This window comes from Leuciscus leuciscus (genome assembly GCF_965113295.1).
Source record: "Leuciscus leuciscus genome assembly, chromosome: 1".
Taxonomy (NCBI): Eukaryota; Metazoa; Chordata; class Actinopteri; order Cypriniformes; family Leuciscidae; genus Leuciscus; species Leuciscus leuciscus.
This window is the reverse complement of record NC_138725.1, coordinates 6799125-6816830: the sequence shown is the minus strand read 5'-3', so window position 1 is coordinate 6816830 and position 17706 is coordinate 6799125. Positions and strand designations below refer to the sequence as shown.

Here is a 17706-nt window from a genome sequence, read left to right as displayed (position 1 = left end):
CTGAGACTAAATGGTCACATTTTGCAACCTTTTTATCTTAATCTTCGTTAGATAGTCTATGATGACAATTGACAAACATTGCTGGATGCCATTTTATAACCCAGCATTACCTAATTTCAGAATAAAAGCATATTTTACAGGCCAATGATTTGTCAGTTGTGCTATATTATTTTATTTATTTTATGTTATCAAATTATATTGCATGCAATCATTTGTTCAGATTGTAGTTTAGCTCTGGGCTGCGTTTCCAGATAACGATGGATCTTAGCACTTACGAGCATTTTCTACGAGCGACTTTACGAACGCTCGTGTTCATTTCACGTGCGTTTCACAAAAACGATCACAAGCAGCTGTGCTTTAAGTGCTACTTAAAGGGTAACTCTCGCCAAAATTGAACCTAGGCTCTTTTTGTTTATATAGCCGAGTCAAACATTCGTGCAAAAGCATAATTAGAATGGAAACTCCACTTTTAAGTTTGACCGTATTATCGTTTTCGGTCAAAATGCCTTTTGAATGGGAGTGAATGGGGCACAACAACGAGAGCATCAAAGCATTTCAAATCTTCCATTTATGTCTAAAATATTAGAAAAAGTGGTGTCCGCTCAACTGGGCTCTTTCTTGCAACAAAATGATATCTACACTGTAAAAAATTAAAAGTTGAGCAAACTTAAAGTAAAGCAACCAGCTGCAAAGCATTTTTGAGTTTACTCAACTTCAGTGGTCGAAGTTCATCCAACTACCAGTCCAACTCAAAGAAACGAGTAAGCACAACTACAGAGGTCCTGAAGTTCAGTAAACTCAAAAAAGCTTTGCAGCTGGTTGCTTTACTTTTTTAAGTTGATTAAATTTTTTACTTTTTTAAGTTGATTAAACTTTTTTACTTTAAAGGGATAGTTCACTTTGAAATTAAATTTTGGTATGTTTTAGCTTACCTCAAGGGCATCCAAGATGTAGGTGTCTTTTTTTCCGCAGTAGTTTCAATTTTGATATTTTTAGGTCAAACCGTTCTTGTCTGTCAGTCAAATAATGCAGGTCTACGGTCACTGTCTCAAAGAGCATGCACAGAGTCCAAATTAAAACAATTCCCCATCGTCCGTATTAAACAATTCCCCATCGTAAGTACACATTGATGGCCCAAGACACGAAACGAGCGGTTTGTGTGAGAAAACGAACAGTATTTATATCGTTTTTACCTCTTGAACACAGCCACGTCGAAGTGATCTGAGAGCGCGGGCGGGTATAGATATACAGTATACACAAGATGTCGCATTGGCTACGGTTTCGCAAAAAAAGACTATGCACAAAATTAGAGTACAAACTGGAATAAATAAATGCTCAACCTTAAAATTATCCATATGGATTGCAGCTACTTGGACAATCTTTTTGAAGGACTATGCAAAAAAAAAAAATCAGCCTTGCGGAGCACTTTAGGTCAAGATAAATAAAAAATTTCTAAACAAATTTTTTCTTAACCAGTTACTACTGATGTATTTTAATTAGGGCCGGGACTCCGGGATTAGAGGCTTTGTAATTAATTAATCGAAATTAATCGCATTTTAATTGCATATAAATTAGGGCTGTCAATCAATTAAAAATAATTGTGTTGAACATGTTATTGAAATAATGTTCAAATGTTCAAAGGGTGAGCATTGAAATAATTGTGCCTAGCAAATAATCAATACAATACAATTGAACATTATTAAATTATACATTTAATATTAAACATTAAATTATAAACATTATTTACACTTGCTTTACAGGTTTTTAACATTACTTCGAAAATGCTGCAATTTAAAGTTTGAGATGTTTTTCATGTGTTTTAGAAAGTATTTTTAGACTTTTGTTTTTTCAGAATAAAACTTGTTTTACAATCTTGAGCATGTGTTATATTTTTATTAAATGTGTTTCATTAAGCCATTGCATTTGCTGCAAGTAATTTGACAGTTAACAATATTTCAGTGTACAGTTAATCACAAATTCAGTCAGCATTGTCATGACTCATGTTCCAACTGCAAACTAGGTTGTAATTGAATGTACAATTTTATTATCCCATGATGAAAGGTAAGATGGTGAACAACATCACAATATCAACGTTGATTCAATTTGCAAAACCGAAGCATAATTCAACATTGGTTCAACGTCGACATACAATCTTTATTCACCCATATTGAAAGAAGAGACGGTGAAACAACGTCACGAAATCAACAATGAAACAACGTCACGACATCAACGGTGAAACAACGTCACGATTTCAACGTTGATTCGTTTTGCACAATCGAAACATAATCCAACATTGATTCGACCTTGGTCCCTTACGTTCACCGGTGAATCAACGTTGAAATGCCGGCTGTTTTTTTATAAGTAAATGTTCCAATCAATGATCCAGGCAGCGCCAGCGCATTCTCGTCTCGCTCCTTCATTTTACAGTCGAATGGTGGCTAGAACGGCTCCAGGTTCAAAGGTCAATACGGAATGGATTAATCTGCGTTATTTTTTTTTACGCGTTATTTTTTCTCAGATTAATTAATCGAAATTAACGCGTTATTGTCACAGCCCTAACTTTAATACTTTAGAATAGTTAACATTGGGGCAATAAATCAAGCCAAAGAGGAGAGTAACAACTGTGGCAAAGGTCTTGCACATTATCTGGCCTAATCTGCTCTTATAGTACTACAGAGAGGCACCTTATATTTGGGTTTGAGTGGATAGTGGCAACATCATCTTCAACGATAGTTAAGATCCTCATCTTCTCCCCTTGTGAATGTCTTCTGGCTCTGTGTCCTGCAGTAGAAAATAAATCAGCATAAAATTAGGGTCATTTTTATTTTATTTATTGAATTATGTTAGACCACAGAGTGTTCCTAAAGGTCTGCTAATGTAACTTCACTTGAAAAGTAAAGGTGGTCATGTTTTTTAAGCATGTTCAAATTCAGCCATAGAGCTAAAACTGATAAACGGAAAACATTTCCCAACTCCAAACAATGCCATATCAGCATTGATGTGATTGCCTGTGGCACTCGTCCACAGCAGAATCCATGGCCATTCTGATTTAATGCTTTTTATTTTAGGTCACCCAAAATCGTACATGTATTAAGGCACACATTCTGTCTTTCACTTCTTACCAGGCAAGTCTTCAGGATGTTTCCAGACTTTTCCCTCATAAACAAAGGCAGACCTTTAAGAGTTGTAGACTTTCTTTGAGGAAGCACATTGGAGTTTCTGTGTCTGAAACACAGAAAAACAAATACGGAACAAGTTATATACAAAGAGAAGCATGGGAATTACCTTGAAAAAGAGATGGTACCATTCAGCTTTTAACCAGAGAGATGCAAAATATCACATGCAAAATAATTACCTGATGATCAAGTTGGTCTAGGAGGATCTTCATCTCATCTCCATACGCTCCACCACTTGCTCTGTACAACTAGATGTGTATTCATTTAACTAAGAGAAAAAGGTGCTCTTCGGATCAGTTTGTGTGATCCTGTAATACTCAGCAGAGAACAGAGACCCTGAAAAACAAAACAAAAAACATTGTTGAAACAGTAAGAATTAAGTGTAGACCAACACAAGTAAATTCAGTTCAAATCACCTGATCTTTTAAAAAAGAAAGGCCACTGTTTTAGCACATCCAAGGATCTTGTCACTGTACTGATGTTCTTTAGTCTAAAAAGGACAAATACAAGATACATAATTTTATTAAACAAAACAACAACAAAAAAATCAGTTACAGTAGGTTAATTTAACATGTAGTAAAAATACAGAAATTGAATAATCAAATGTGAAAAAGAATCAATGCATAGTTTTCACTGTATTTATTAAATATTAAAGATATTAAAGATACAAAAGTTATTATAAGAGCAGTGAGCGATTTTGTCTTTTGTTAATTGATTAACATTAAGGATTTAGCCTAATATTTGTGTCGCAAAGGACTGCCTTTGTGACTGTCCAAAGCCAGGTGCTGTTGTCCGAGAGTTAGAGAGGAGTTAGGAAGGTATGGCATGACAAGATGATTTTCGGTGGGAAATAGATCATTTATTAATTATCCAAAGATAATCCATGCAAAGTACAAATTAATAATGAAAAAAAAGAAAAAAAAATACATGATGAATGCTAATGAAGCAGCACTATAACCTTTGCACATTAAACACAAAGGAAAATTGCTGAAACAGCTCTCTATCAACAATAGACCGTAATGTTGTACTCTTGTAACAGAGCAAACCACCAACCCTCCTTCAATCAAGGCACACTCTGGTTATATACACAAACTTCCCGCCAAACGGAAATGGGAAGTACCATTTGCACAGGGAACCTTTGTTTCAATAATATCATTACAACAATGACATTAAAACAACCTCATCTTACTCAGTCGAATAAATACCATTAGTGCAGCTTAAGCAAAGTAATGTTACAAACACACATTAAACATTAAACAGAACAAACATCACAATCCACACCTAGGTTGCCTCCCCCCAGTTGTGAAAAATGGTATGACCGCTGCTATTATAAGCGTGTTCCGGGTTACGCGCGCTACCGGAACAAGCAGAGCAGAAATCAACGGGTAAGCACAAACAATACCATAAAGCTGTATCGTTTAAATTACCAATAAACAGTCTGTAAAACCATTAGACTCCTTGTGATTTATTACATTTCAGCAAGTGCTAACAGTAAACAAAGAAATTGAACTTACATGATGTTACTGAATGTATGAATTGTGGAGTTGCAAACGTCCATAGCCAATTATAGGGGATGCAGAAATAAAATGTAAACAAAGCGCTTAATGTACTTGACAGACTAAATATAGCAACATTTAACACTCACAAAGACATAATGAAATGGTGATGACGTCAATCACATAGATTCGTCACACCCCCCCCCTTCAAGACAGCCACTCCTCATTGGCGTGACAAAAAGTCAGCAATAACATTAATAGCCCCAGCCCTATATTGGACTTTAAACTTAAAGGGTTGAAGGGAAAGATACCAACGGGTAATCCTGGCATTACTGTCTCTCATTTTGTTAAGCCATTGTAAAGCTCTATGGTCCGATTCTACAACAAACTCTTTGCCGATTAAGTAGAATTTAAGAGTGTCCAAAGCCCACTTAATGGCCAGAGCCTCTTTCTCGACCGTAGAGTACCTGGTTTCTCTTGGAAACAGTTTTCTACTTATGTACAGCACCGGATGGCGAGTTTCTCCCTCTCCCTGTAACAATACAGCACCCAAACCGACTTCTGAAGCATCTGTTTGGACTGTGAATGGCATGCTGAAATCTGGGCTCTGTAAGACTGGAGCATTACACAAACAGTCCTTCAAGTCTCGAAAAGCTTGTTCACACTCTGGAGTCCAAGCCACTTTTTGGGGGCTATTTTTCTTTGTCAGGTCGGTAAGTACCGCGGCTCTACTGGAGAAGTTGGGAATAAACCTCCTGTACCATCCAGCCATGCCCAGGAATGAGCGAACCCTTTTCTTGGTTGAAGGTAAAGGACAAGACAAGATGGCTTGAACCTTGTCTACCTGTGGCCTGATGGAACCTCCTCCCAGCACGTAGCCCAGGTAAGAGACTTCGGACTTAGCAATGTGACATTTTTTAGCATTGGCGACCAAACCAGCACCTTGAAGTCTGTCGAACACCTCTGCCAAATGTTCCAAATGCTCTTTCCAGGTTGCACTAAAGACCACGATGTCGTCCAGATAAGCTGCCGCCACATCGTCCATACCTCTCAGGACTTGGTCCACCAGCCGTTGAAAGGTTGCTGCGGCCCCGTGCAAACCGAAAGGCATAACGTTAAAATGGTACAGCCCACTAGGGACACGAAAAGCTGTTAATTCTTTAGCTGTCTCAGTCAAGGGACTTGCCAGTAACCTTTGCACAAGTCCAGAGTTGTCAGGTACTTGGCCTTGCCCAACCGCTCGATTAACTCGTCTACTCTTGGCATGGGGTATGGATCAAATGCAGACACAGAGTTGAGTTTTGAGAAGTCCACACAAAATCTTAGTGTGCCATCTTTCTTTGGTACCAGTACCACTGGACTGCACCATTCACTGGAAGAAGGCTCGATAACTCCTAGATTGACCATCATCTTTACCTCATCCTTCAACGCCGGAATCAGTCGAGTTGGTACTCTACTATGAGTTTGTCTAATTGGGTCTGATGCCTGTAGACGGATATTGTGTTGTATCAGCTTTGTCCTTCCTGGGTTGTCCCTGAAAAGCCCTTCTGGTATACGTTTTTCTAGTTCTTTCTGTTGCTTGGGTGTGAGATGGTCCACGGCTGGATAAGTAGGTGAATTTAAATCAGTGGGAAAGTACTGTTCATCAAGTTCCTCTTCTTCTTCCACTGTTCTTGCCCATAATTGTTCAGACAAAGGCCCATTTCTCTCTTGCCACGGCCTTAAAAGGTTGATGTGGAAGATCTGTGACTTTTTACGACGATCAGGTAAAGAAATCTCATAGTTGGTAGGACCCATCTTCCGGAGCACCTCGTATGGCCCTTGCCACTTGGCTAGCAAACCGTTGTCAGATGTTGGGAGAAGCAACAATACTTTCTGGCCCGGGATCAAAGTCCTCTTCCTTTAGGACTGGTCATACCAGGTTTTTTGTCGTTGCTGTGCCTCAGACATGTTAACCCGTACCATCTCTGCCAGGAAGTCCATCTTTTCCCACATCCTGATAACATAGGACAAGATGTTCGCTTGCTCCACAGGATTGTCTCCTTCCCAGGTCTCCTTCAAGACATCCAATGGCCCTCGTACCTGTCGTCCATAAAGCAACTCGAAAGGTGAATAACCTGTGGATGACTGTGGAACCTCTCTGTAGGCGAAGAGCAGGTAAGGTAACCAATAGTCCCAATCGCTCCCCGTTTCAGACACGAACTTGCGAAGCATGGCTTTCAGTGTTTGATTAAACCTTTCAACCATACCATCGGTCTGCGGATGATAAGGTGTGGTCTTTATGGGGCGTATGCCTAACATGGAGTAGACCTGTTTGATTGGTTTTGATGTAAAATTGGTTCCCTGGTCAGTGATTATTTCTCTGGGAATGCCTACCCGTGAAAAAAGCTGAATAAGGGCATTAACAATCTGTCTGGTTTTAATATTTCTGAGGGGGAATGCTTCCGGATATCTAGTAGCGTAATCTGCAACCACAAGAATATAACGATTCCCTGTCCTACTCCTTTCCAAAGGCCCCACGATATCCATGGCAATGCGAGTAAAAGGAACATCAATGATGGGCAGGCTCACCAAAGGTGCTCTATCACCTCTTTTCGATGGACTCGTCATCTGACATTCTGGACAAGATTTACAGAAATCTACCACATCCATTGTCACGCCTGGCTATGAAGTGCTGGGTGTGTCTTTCCCTGGCTTGGCCATGTGTGGGTAATCAAGCCTGAATTGCTTACTGCTGCTGTTCTGTGTCACTTTTAGGTGGAGCTGTTGCGGTGGGCCGGGCCATGCTAATTGGTGGACTGATGAGAGAGTCTTTAAATCATTGCCTTCCAGTTGGTTCGGTCGCTCTGTCTGCTATTCCGGCCTGACGATGAGAGGCTGGCTTCGGTCGGCGCTCCTTACTCGTTCTCCTTTTTGGCTTCCCATTTACTGACTTTTGTAAATCATTCGTTAATAAACCAGCATTCTGATTAAATATTAAGTTCAGTGTGGTCTCCCCTATGTCAACTCTACATTGAGCCAAGTGGTCTTGACATATGGGGGCTCGTCCGATAAGTTTTGATCCCGAATATTGGTACATATAGTCTACTTTGATTCCCACTGTCGGCTATGGCAGCGTAGTGCGGTGTGTAGCTACGTCATCGGTGTGATTTTGTGAATGAAACCAGTGGGCGTAGTTTTAAGCATACCGGTTTTTTCGCCGGATGTTTTTTGGGGGAGATCTGCGCTGATCTTGTTGGTTTTGAATTTGGATTTGAGGTAAATTGGGTAGCATTATTTAGTAGAATGGAGCATTTAGTGCAGCCACTTTGTTTGTAGTGTGTGATTGCTGTTTACGTAGTGGAGCGACTAATCCTCTGGAGCTATCGTTATCCCCGTGTTAGAGCGCTTCCGCGCTGGGATTTAGGTTGTGTTGTCACTGGAGTCTGGACCAGGGCACCGCCGTAGAGAACCGGCTGAATTGGCTTCTGTCGGGGCAGTACGTCTCTGTCGGTATTGGTGAGTAAATGATCCTGATTCTTGGACTCAGTGTGAAGATAGGTTTGTTTAGTGGGGGGTAAATGTTTAGGGGGAGAGCTCCGTGATTGGTTTGCTCTGCTGCTTGAACTGCTTTTCCACTTCGCAAAATTGTTTGTTTGTGGTTGTTTAAGAGTAATTGGAAGATTTATACTCCGTTAGTTGGGTAAATAGTGTACATATTGCATAGTCTGTACAATGAGTGTGTTGGAGGATTTTTTTGCTGCTCCTTCGGAGAGGTTGTTAGTGGAGCTAACAAAGGAGCAATTGGTTAATGCTGCAGATTTTTATGGGATTGAATTGACACTGCCAAAAACAGCAAAGAAAGATAAATTGATAGATTTTATTCGTGATCGTTTGAAAGAAAATCAGGTGTTGCTTGATAACCCGTCTGTTTTAAGTCCCTCGGCTAAAAGTAACGAATTAACCTATGAGCAACAAAAAATATTATTGCAGATGCAATTGGATCAAAAGAGATGGGAATTTGAGCAAAAGAAACTGGAAATGGAGCAAGATTTAGAACGCAAGAGAATGGAATCTATTGAAAGAGAAAAAGATCGTTTGTTTGAAAGGGAAAAATTGAAGCATTTGGAGTATGAACAGGAGCGGGCTCGTGAACTTGAACGCACCAGGCTTAAGCTGGTGGCTGAAGGTAGAGCCGGTGGAAATTCCACTCAGAAATCGGGTGTAGCAAATATGATAAAATTTCTTCCAAAGTTCAACGAGCGAGATCCGGATATATTTTTCTCTTTGTTTGAAAATGTTGCTGCCGACCAGAATTGGAGTGATGAGGATAAGTCTTTGCTTTTACCAACGGTATTAGTTGGGCGCGCACAAGAAGCATTTGTGGCACTGTCTGTTGTGGAAAGAAAGAGTTACCAATCAGTAAAGGAGGCTGTGTTAAAAAGTTACGAACTGATTCCTGAGGCTTATAGACAACGCTTTCGCAATTGGAGAAAGTCGGAAAAACAAACTCACGCTGATGTGGCCAGAGAGCTCAGTAGTTTTTTTAATCGCTGGCGCACAGCGGAGGGGATTGATTCGTTTAATGACTTGTGCGATTTAGTTATTTTGGAACAGTTTAAGAACATTTTGCCCGAACAGATTGCTACATATTTAAACGAACATAAGGTGAAGACAGCTGCCGAGGCTGCTGTCCTCGCTGATGGATATGTGTTGACGCATAGAAATCAGATGCGGGATTTTTTTCCGCGTTATGATAATCGCAAGGAAAATCGCCCTGTCCGCGTCAGTGCGGGTTTTCCTGGGAGGTCTTATCCTGCGCCTCGTAATAGAACATGGGAAAGTGATGCCGACAGTAAGTGCCATTATTGTTTTGAATTAGGTCATTGGAAAAAGGAATGTCCAGTCTTGTGTGCCCGTAATAAGAGTAGGCCTAAAGTAAGCAATGTCAAAGATGTTGCCTGTGCCTCGTCGATTCCCGCTGCACAGTGGAGGAAGTTTAAGTTAAATGGAACTCAAACTGACCCTGAACATTCTAACATGTGTGATCAACCTAAAATCACAGTGTCTGATTACGCTCCTTTTATCACCGAAGGGTTTGTTTCACTGGTGGGAGATGCTCATAGGGTACCAGTTAAAATATTGCGTGACACTGGAGCTTCGGAGAGTTTCATTTGCCAATCGGTCCTGCCTTTCTCCTCTTTGTCTGATATTGGAAGTTTTGTGTTGATTCGAGGAATTGGGCTCCAACCGTTTCCAGTGCCATTGCATAAAATTCAGTTGCAGTCGGGGTTTGTGAATGGAGAGGTGACTATAGCTGTACGTCCGACTCTACCGGTAGAAAATATTGACCTGATTATTGGAAATAATTTGGGAGGAGGTTGTGTGTGGCCGGAGAGGTCATGTCCGTCCCCTGTGGTTAAAACAGTGGCTACGCCATCAGTTGAGCCGGACAAATGTCTTAAAGATTTTCCAGAGGTGTTCACTGCCTGCGCGGTGACGCGAGCGATGGCTCGTGCTCAGACAGTGAAACCATCTGATGTATCTAAGGCTAGTGCAGTTAAAGTGTTTGTACCAGAGTTACCAGCACCGTTATCTCCTAGTGAGGTGATTGAGGCGCAAAAGAATGATCGTAATCTTGAGAAGTATTTTGCTTTGGCCTCGGGCGATGATAATGTTGCTTATGGTTATCTGATCCAAAATGGTTTGTTGTTGCGCAGGTGGTCACCTCGGGCAGACAATGAGGTGGCAGATCAGGTGTTGCAGGTGGTGATGCCTGTGAAATACCGGGAGTTGGTGTTAAAAGCAACGCACGGAGAAGCGTCTGGCCATTTTGGGGTGAGGAAAACCTATAATCATGTATTGCAACATTTTTATTGGCCACGTATAAAAAGGGATATAGCGAGTTTCGTAAGAGGTTGCCATGCTTGTCAAATGGCAGGTAAACCAAATGTTTCAATTAAACCTGCGCCGCTACAACCCATTCAGTCCGTGGGCATTCCATTTGAACATCTAGTTATTGATTGTGTGGGTCCTTTGCCACAGTCAAAGTCTGGCAGTGTTTATCTTTTCACAGTGATGTGTCAAGCGACACGTTACCCTGCGGCGTATGCTTTAAGGACTATAACCACGAGATCAATTGTGAAGGCTTTGTCTCAGTTTATATCCATTTTTGGCTTACCAAAAGTAATCCAAAGCGATCGTGGGTCAAATTTTACATCTAAGACATTTGCGGCGGCGTTAAAAGAACTGCAGGTAAAACATAATTTAAGTAGCGCATATCACGCCCAGAGCCAGGGGGTTCTGGAACGTTTTCATGCCACATTGAAATCGTTGTTGCGCGCTTATTGTGTAGAACTTAAGAGAGATTGGGAAGAGGGCTTACCGTGGCTACTACTGGCGGCCCGTGCGGTAGTACAGGAGAGCACGGGTTTAGCCCTAATGATTTAGTTTTTGGGCACAAAGTACGTACCTTTCTATCGGTGTTGAGGGGTGATTTAGATGGTGGTGTGGAGATACCCAGGAATTTGGCTGATTATGTGCATGGCTTTCGTCGAAGGTTGTTCTTGGCTGGGAAGTTGGCTAATGAAAATCTATGTGAAGCGCAAATTAAAATGAAGCAACGGTATGATCTTAAAGCAGAGGTAAGAATATTTAGCCCTGGTGATCGGGTGGTTGCGTTGCTGCCAATTCCGGGTTCTGCATTAGAGGCTAAATATACTGGTCCATATACTGTTGTGCAGAGAATATCGGAGAACAACCATGTGGTGTCCACCCCTGAGCGGAGGAGGAAAACACAACGGATTCATGTTAACTTACTTAAACCATATTATTCTTCACCATTGCAGGTGGTGGGTGATGAGACTGCTTGTAGACCTGTTGGACTGGCTATTGGGGAGGGCGCACCCGATGCTTCTGAGGTGGCAGCTGGGGATGGGATGCGAGATCCGGATGATGCGGTCCTGCAGGCTAGGCTAAACAATTCGGACACGTTGGTTAGTTTGGACAGCCTCTTAGGGCATTTGGATAGGGAACAACGTGATCAATTAAAATCTTTACTTTTTGAGTTTTCATCTTTATTTTCCGACACACCAACCTGCACCAATCTTATCGAACATGACATTGACGTGGGGGATGCAAAACCCATTCGACAGAGATTTTACCGTGTTGCTCCGGACAAACGAAAAAGCTTGGATGCCAGTGTGCAATATTTGCTTGATAATGGCTTAGCAAAACCATCATATTCGAGCTGGGCATCACCATGCTTACTTGTTAAAAAACCTGACAACACATTTAGGTTTTGTACAGATTATAGAAAGGTGAATGCGGTGACAAAGGCTGACTCCTTTCCTTTACCACGTATCGAAGATTGTGTGGATCAGGTTGGTAGTGCTCGATATGTAAGTAAATTTGATTTATTAAAGGGGTATTATCAGGTACCGCTTACGCCTAGGGCGCAGGAAATTGCTGCATTTATTACATCTTCGGGGTTGTACTCTTACACCCGTATGAGTTTTGGACTGCGAAACGCCCCCTGCACATTCCAACGTCTCATGAATCGTGTCATTGCGGGGTTGGACGGGTGTGCAGTTTATATAGACGACGTGGTGTGTTACGCAGACACTTGGGAAATACATCTGGCACGCATACGTTTGCTGTTTGAGAGGTTGGTGGCAGCAACGCTCACGGTGAATCTTGCGAAATGCGAGTTTGCCCAGGCCACTGTGGTCTTTTTAGGCAAGGTAGTGGGGCAGGGGCAAGTGCGGCCAATTAGGGCTAAAGTATTGGCCATTGACCAGTTTCCTTCGCCGACTACCAAAAAGGAAGTGATGCGTTTTCTAGGGATGATTGGGTTTTATCGAAATTTTTGTTGTAATTTTTCAACCGTTGTGGCCCCACTTACCAATTTGTTAAAACAATCGGTTAAGTTTGTGTGGTCCGATGATTGTAAGCGTGCATTTGAGAATGCAAAGCTTTTGTTGAGTTCTGCGCCTGTCCTGGCTGCACCCAAGTTAGATGATCCTTTTCAACTTCAAGTGGATGCAAGTCAGGTGGGGGCTGGCGCAGTGCTCATACAAAAAGATGAGCAAGAAATTGAGCGACCAGTAGGTTATTTTTCACGCAAATTTAATCGTCACCAGCTTAATTATTCGACAATCGAAAAGGAGGCTCTGGCGTTGATCTGGGCGGTCCAGCATTTCGAGGTATATGTGGGGGGTGGTTTACATCCTGTTGTGGTTTATTCAGACCACAATCCGCTCACATTTCTACAGTCTTTACAAAATGCTAATCAGCGTCTCATGCGGTGGGCGCTGTTCTTGCAGCCCTACCGACTGTCTATTAGACACATTCGTGGCGCTGACAATGTGTTAGCAGATGCGCTTTCTCGGGCCCCGAATGAGTCGATGTGATGTTGTTGTTTTTTCTACCCTGTCTTTGTCTTGTCTCTGTCCTCCCTTAATTTAGCTATTCAAGGGGCCAGGATTTTGCTGGGTGGTAAGATACGGTGGAGATCTGGGGTGAGAGTGGTCAGTGTTGGTTATGGGTTGTAGCAGTTGTGTTCACATGGATAAATGAGTGAATGTGCACGATTGAATGTGTGTATGGGTATTCCAGTGTGGTTGAGTTTAGTTTAATATTTGTTTAGCATTTATTTGTTACTTTGGGGATTGGGGGTGCTTAATTATGAATCCAGAGTCCCACTAATGTGGGCCTCTGTTTTTTGGGGGGGAGTGATGTCACGCCTGGCTATGAAGTGCTGGGTGTGTCTTTCCCTGGCTTGGCCATGTGTGGGTAATCAAGCCTGAATTGCTTACTGCTGCTGTTCTGTGTCACTTTTAGGTGGAGCTGTTGCGGTGGGCCGGGCCATGCTAATTGGTGGACTGATGAGAGAGTCTTTAAATCATTGCCTTCCAGTTGGTTCGGTCGCTCTGTCTGCTATTCCGGCCTGACGATGAGAGGCTGGCTTCGGTCGGCGCTCCTTACTCGTTCTCCTTTTTGGCTTCCCATTTACTGACTTTTGTAAATCATTCGTTAATAAACCAGCATTCTGATTAAATATTAAGTTCAGTGTGGTCTCCCCTATGTCAACTCTACATTGAGCCAAGTGGTCTTGACATCCATGTACAGTCTAGGCCAATGAAACCTGCTAGCAATTCTGGCTAGTGTCTTTTGTTGCCCCAAATGTCCCGCCCAGGGCACTGAATGACCTAATTGCAACACTCGCTCCCTCATAGGAACAGGAACCACCAACCTTTCTCCCTCCGCACCTTGCCAGTACAGCCTGTCGTCCTTTATCAGATAGTGTTCTTTCTGGGAAAACATTGTCTGGGTATTCAGCCTGCTTGCTTTCTCAAAAAACGGTTGTAAAGTCTTATCTTGTCTCTGTAATTGCACTATATTATGTGGAATCTGCTCAATGTCATCAACACACGGCTTAGGCAATTGCTCCAAAATTTTTGTGCCCTCAACTTTCTTTTGGCGTTTCTCCTGTCTCGACTTCTTAGCCTTGGGAACCTTTGCAAAAGGTAAGCCCTGCAAAGCCTGTCTGGTACACTCTTCCTGCTTAGCTTGTGCTCTTGTGAGTACCCTAGCTTCAGCTAGCTCCTTGTCACCCTGTAGAAGATCTACTAATATTGGAACATCTCTGCCCAAAATGACTGGATAGGGAGCTTGTTCCACAATGCCTACTGACAGAACATAAGACTGCTTGTCAATTTCTATCGTGAGATCAATTTTGGGATATTCCCTTACATCCCCATGGATACACCGAACACTTACATTGCCCTGCCCTGGACTACTCTGTTCATCCAAACATTCCTCTCTGACCAGGGTTTGGCTTGAGCCGGAATCAACTAGGGCCTTAAACCATTTACTACCTATCTTCACAACAGTCACCGTGTCCCTGTTCAGTCTTGCTTCATCTAAGCTATGAGAAGGTCTGGGTACATAACATAGTCGAGTATTAGTAACATTTTGCAATGGGCAATCGATTTTTTTTGTGTCCTTGCTGTCCACATCTATGACATACTAGAATAGATCTGGTTTTATATTGTTTAAATGGCATTTGCTGACTACCTGTATTACTACCAGCTCTAGTTTGGGAAGTATGTGTGTATGTGGTAGAGTTACTAAGACCACTGCTAAAGCCATCCGCAGCCTTACCAGTTGAGCTGTTATTGTTGCATCTCCATCGCCCTGGCGGGTACACTGAACGTCTTGCAGCCATGAAAGTTTCTGCCATCTCAGCCGCCTGTTTTGACGAAGTGGGGTTGTTTTGCTTTACCCACATTCTTGTTTCAGGGTTAAGGAGTTTGAGAAACTGTTCCAGAATGATCTGGTCACCAACCTCTTCCTTTGTTCGGTGTCTAGGATTCATCCACTTCTCATACAAGTCCTTCAGCCTTACTTGAAGTTCTTTTGCAGACTCATTTTCTCGTAGGCTGTACGATCTGAATCTTTGACGATAAGTTTCAGAGTTAATCTCAAATGTATCTAAAATGGCTTGCCTGACGTGATTGTACTCCAAGGACTCCTCAGGTTCCATGGCCACATAGGCTGCCCTCGCTTTGCCTGTAAGGAGAAGTAGAAGATGTAACGCCCAATCCTGTCTGGGCCATCTGCATGCATTAGCGATGCGTTCAAATGTCGTCAAGTAATGCTCTATATCCTCTTCATCATTCCATGGTAGCATTCTTGGACTTTCATAACTTGGCAATGAAGATCTTTGCCGATGTGCTGCACCGTCATGTTCCTGAGATGATGTCGATGCACTGTCATGGTCAACCTGTAGAGTCTGCCGATGTGGATGAATGCTTGGTGGAGAATACTGTCTTTCAGCTGATGGTAGGGTATGTGGAACTGTCACTCCTCCCTGTGACTGTCGCTCTTGCCTTTGCTGATGTACTTCAGACTGCATTTGTGAAAACGCACAAGCAAACCACCAACCCTCCTTCAATCAAGGCACACTCTGGTTATATACACAAACTTCCCGCCAAACGGAAATGGGAAGTACCATTTGCACAGGGTAACCTTTGTTTCAATAATATCATTACAACAATGACATTAAAACAACCTCATCTTACTCAGTCGAATAAATACCATTAGTGCAGCTTAAGCAAAGTAATGTTACAAACACACATTAAACATTAAACAGAACAAACATCACAATCCACACCTAGGTTGCCTCCCCCCAGTTGTGAAAAATGGTATGACCGCTGCTATTATAAGCGTGTTCCGGGTTACGTGCGCTACCGGAACAAGCGGAGCAGAGCAGAAATCAACGGGTAAGCACAAACAATACCATAAAGCTGTATCGTTTAAATTACCAATAAACAGTCTGTAAAACCATTAGACTCCTTGTGATTTATTACATTTCAGCAAGTGCTAACAGTAAACAAAGAAATTGAACTTACATGATGTTACTGAATATATATGAATTGTGGAGTTGCAAACGTCCATAGCCAATTATAGGGGATGCAGAAATAAAATGTAAACAAAGCGCTTAATGTACTTGACAGACTAAATATAGCAACATTTAACACTCACAAAGACATAATGAAATGGTGATGACGTCAATCACATAGATTCGTCATCACAATTTGTTTAAGGATACACAATATTTTTATCCTATTCACTTTAAAACATACCGCACACATACTACCCATTCTATTATTTAATATGCAAAGCTAACATACATATTTTTTTAACATAACACATTAGTTTTGCATATATAGGCCTATATTGTTACATTTTTCCTCTAAATCGTATTGTATTTAATTATATTGCACTACTGTAGAATGCCTGAGCCTCAACCTAAGCATGTACAAATTGTAACTGAAATTTGTATACGTGACAAATAAACTTGAAATTAAATTGAACGGACTGCGGTCACTTTAAGAGCTCATGGATCTAATACTGAAACATCTAGGTTTCACCAAATTGGTTATGTTCACTTAAGACATTGCTGACTGTGTTTACTTGAATACTTTTTTTGTTTTGTTTTATGTTATTAACATAATTGTATGTGTATGTCACTATTAAATCGCAATACAAGAGATAAGATAAAGAGAAAGATAGCTGAATTCGCACTCAGATTCTGTCCGAGAAAAGCGGCTTTCTGTCTCTCAATCAGCGCAAGCACTGCATTTAAGTCTTTATTCACGACTTACTGAGCTTAACATTTTTAACATCTTTTAAACACCATGCACGTTCTTGTCCTTCTTTTCTCATTCAAGGATGTTTCCTCACTCTAACGTTAGACTGGGTAACGTTAGCACGTTAAGTAGCAATGTGATAATCTCTAACAATAGAAACTTATCGTCACCACGAAATATATCTTTTAACATAATACTATATTTTATCCACATATGTGTGCAATTTATAGCCTATTTTCATTCATAAAGCTTAAAGAAAACTTACCGCAATCAGATGAAATCCAGTCCCTTCGATAGCGTGGTTGAAGGAGGAAACCCCGAGTAACGTACAGCGAGACAGACTGCGCATGCGCGATGACGGGAAGTTAAACGTTCGAACTATGAAGTTTTCTCAACTTAATTGTTTGTGTTCAATGGACAAAATAGTAGTACACTTGCAGTTAAATAGTTTTTATAAGTAAACTCAACATTGCAGTAAAAAATTTGCTCAACTTAAAATTTTAAACTGAGTTAACAATTTGCAAGTTGAATTTTTTACAGTGTATGAAAAGTTTCAGTCTGGATTCAGACCGCATCATAGCACTGAAACTGCGCTCGTTAAAATCACAAATGATTTACTTTTAGCTTCTGACCAAGGCTGTATCTCAATACTAGTTTTACTTGATCTTAGTGCTGCGTTCGATACTATAGATCACACAATACTCTTAGATCGACTACAAAATTATACTGGTGTTCAAGGACAAGCATTAAGCTGGTTCAAATCATACCTATCTGACCGCTTTTGTCTATTTAAATGGGGAAAATCAATCATAACTCCAGTAAACTATGGAGTGCCGCAGGGATCTGTGTTAGGCCCTCTGTTATTCTCAATATATATGATGCCACTTGGAAATATTATAA

The 17706-nt window shown here is 41.4% G+C and overlaps 1 long non-coding RNA gene across 1 annotated transcript; it reads right to left on the bottom strand.

The window, feature by feature from the left end:
* Positions 1–1521: 1521 nt before the first annotated feature.
* Positions 1522–3508, bottom strand: LOC309511028. The gene is made up of 3 exons (XR_014210484.1): positions 3356–3508; positions 3123–3225; positions 1522–2781 (listed from the first exon to the last, which is right to left on the bottom strand). It is a non-coding gene; the product is annotated as an uncharacterized lncRNA (long non-coding RNA).
* Between the last annotated feature and the right edge of the window lie 14198 nt (positions 3509–17706).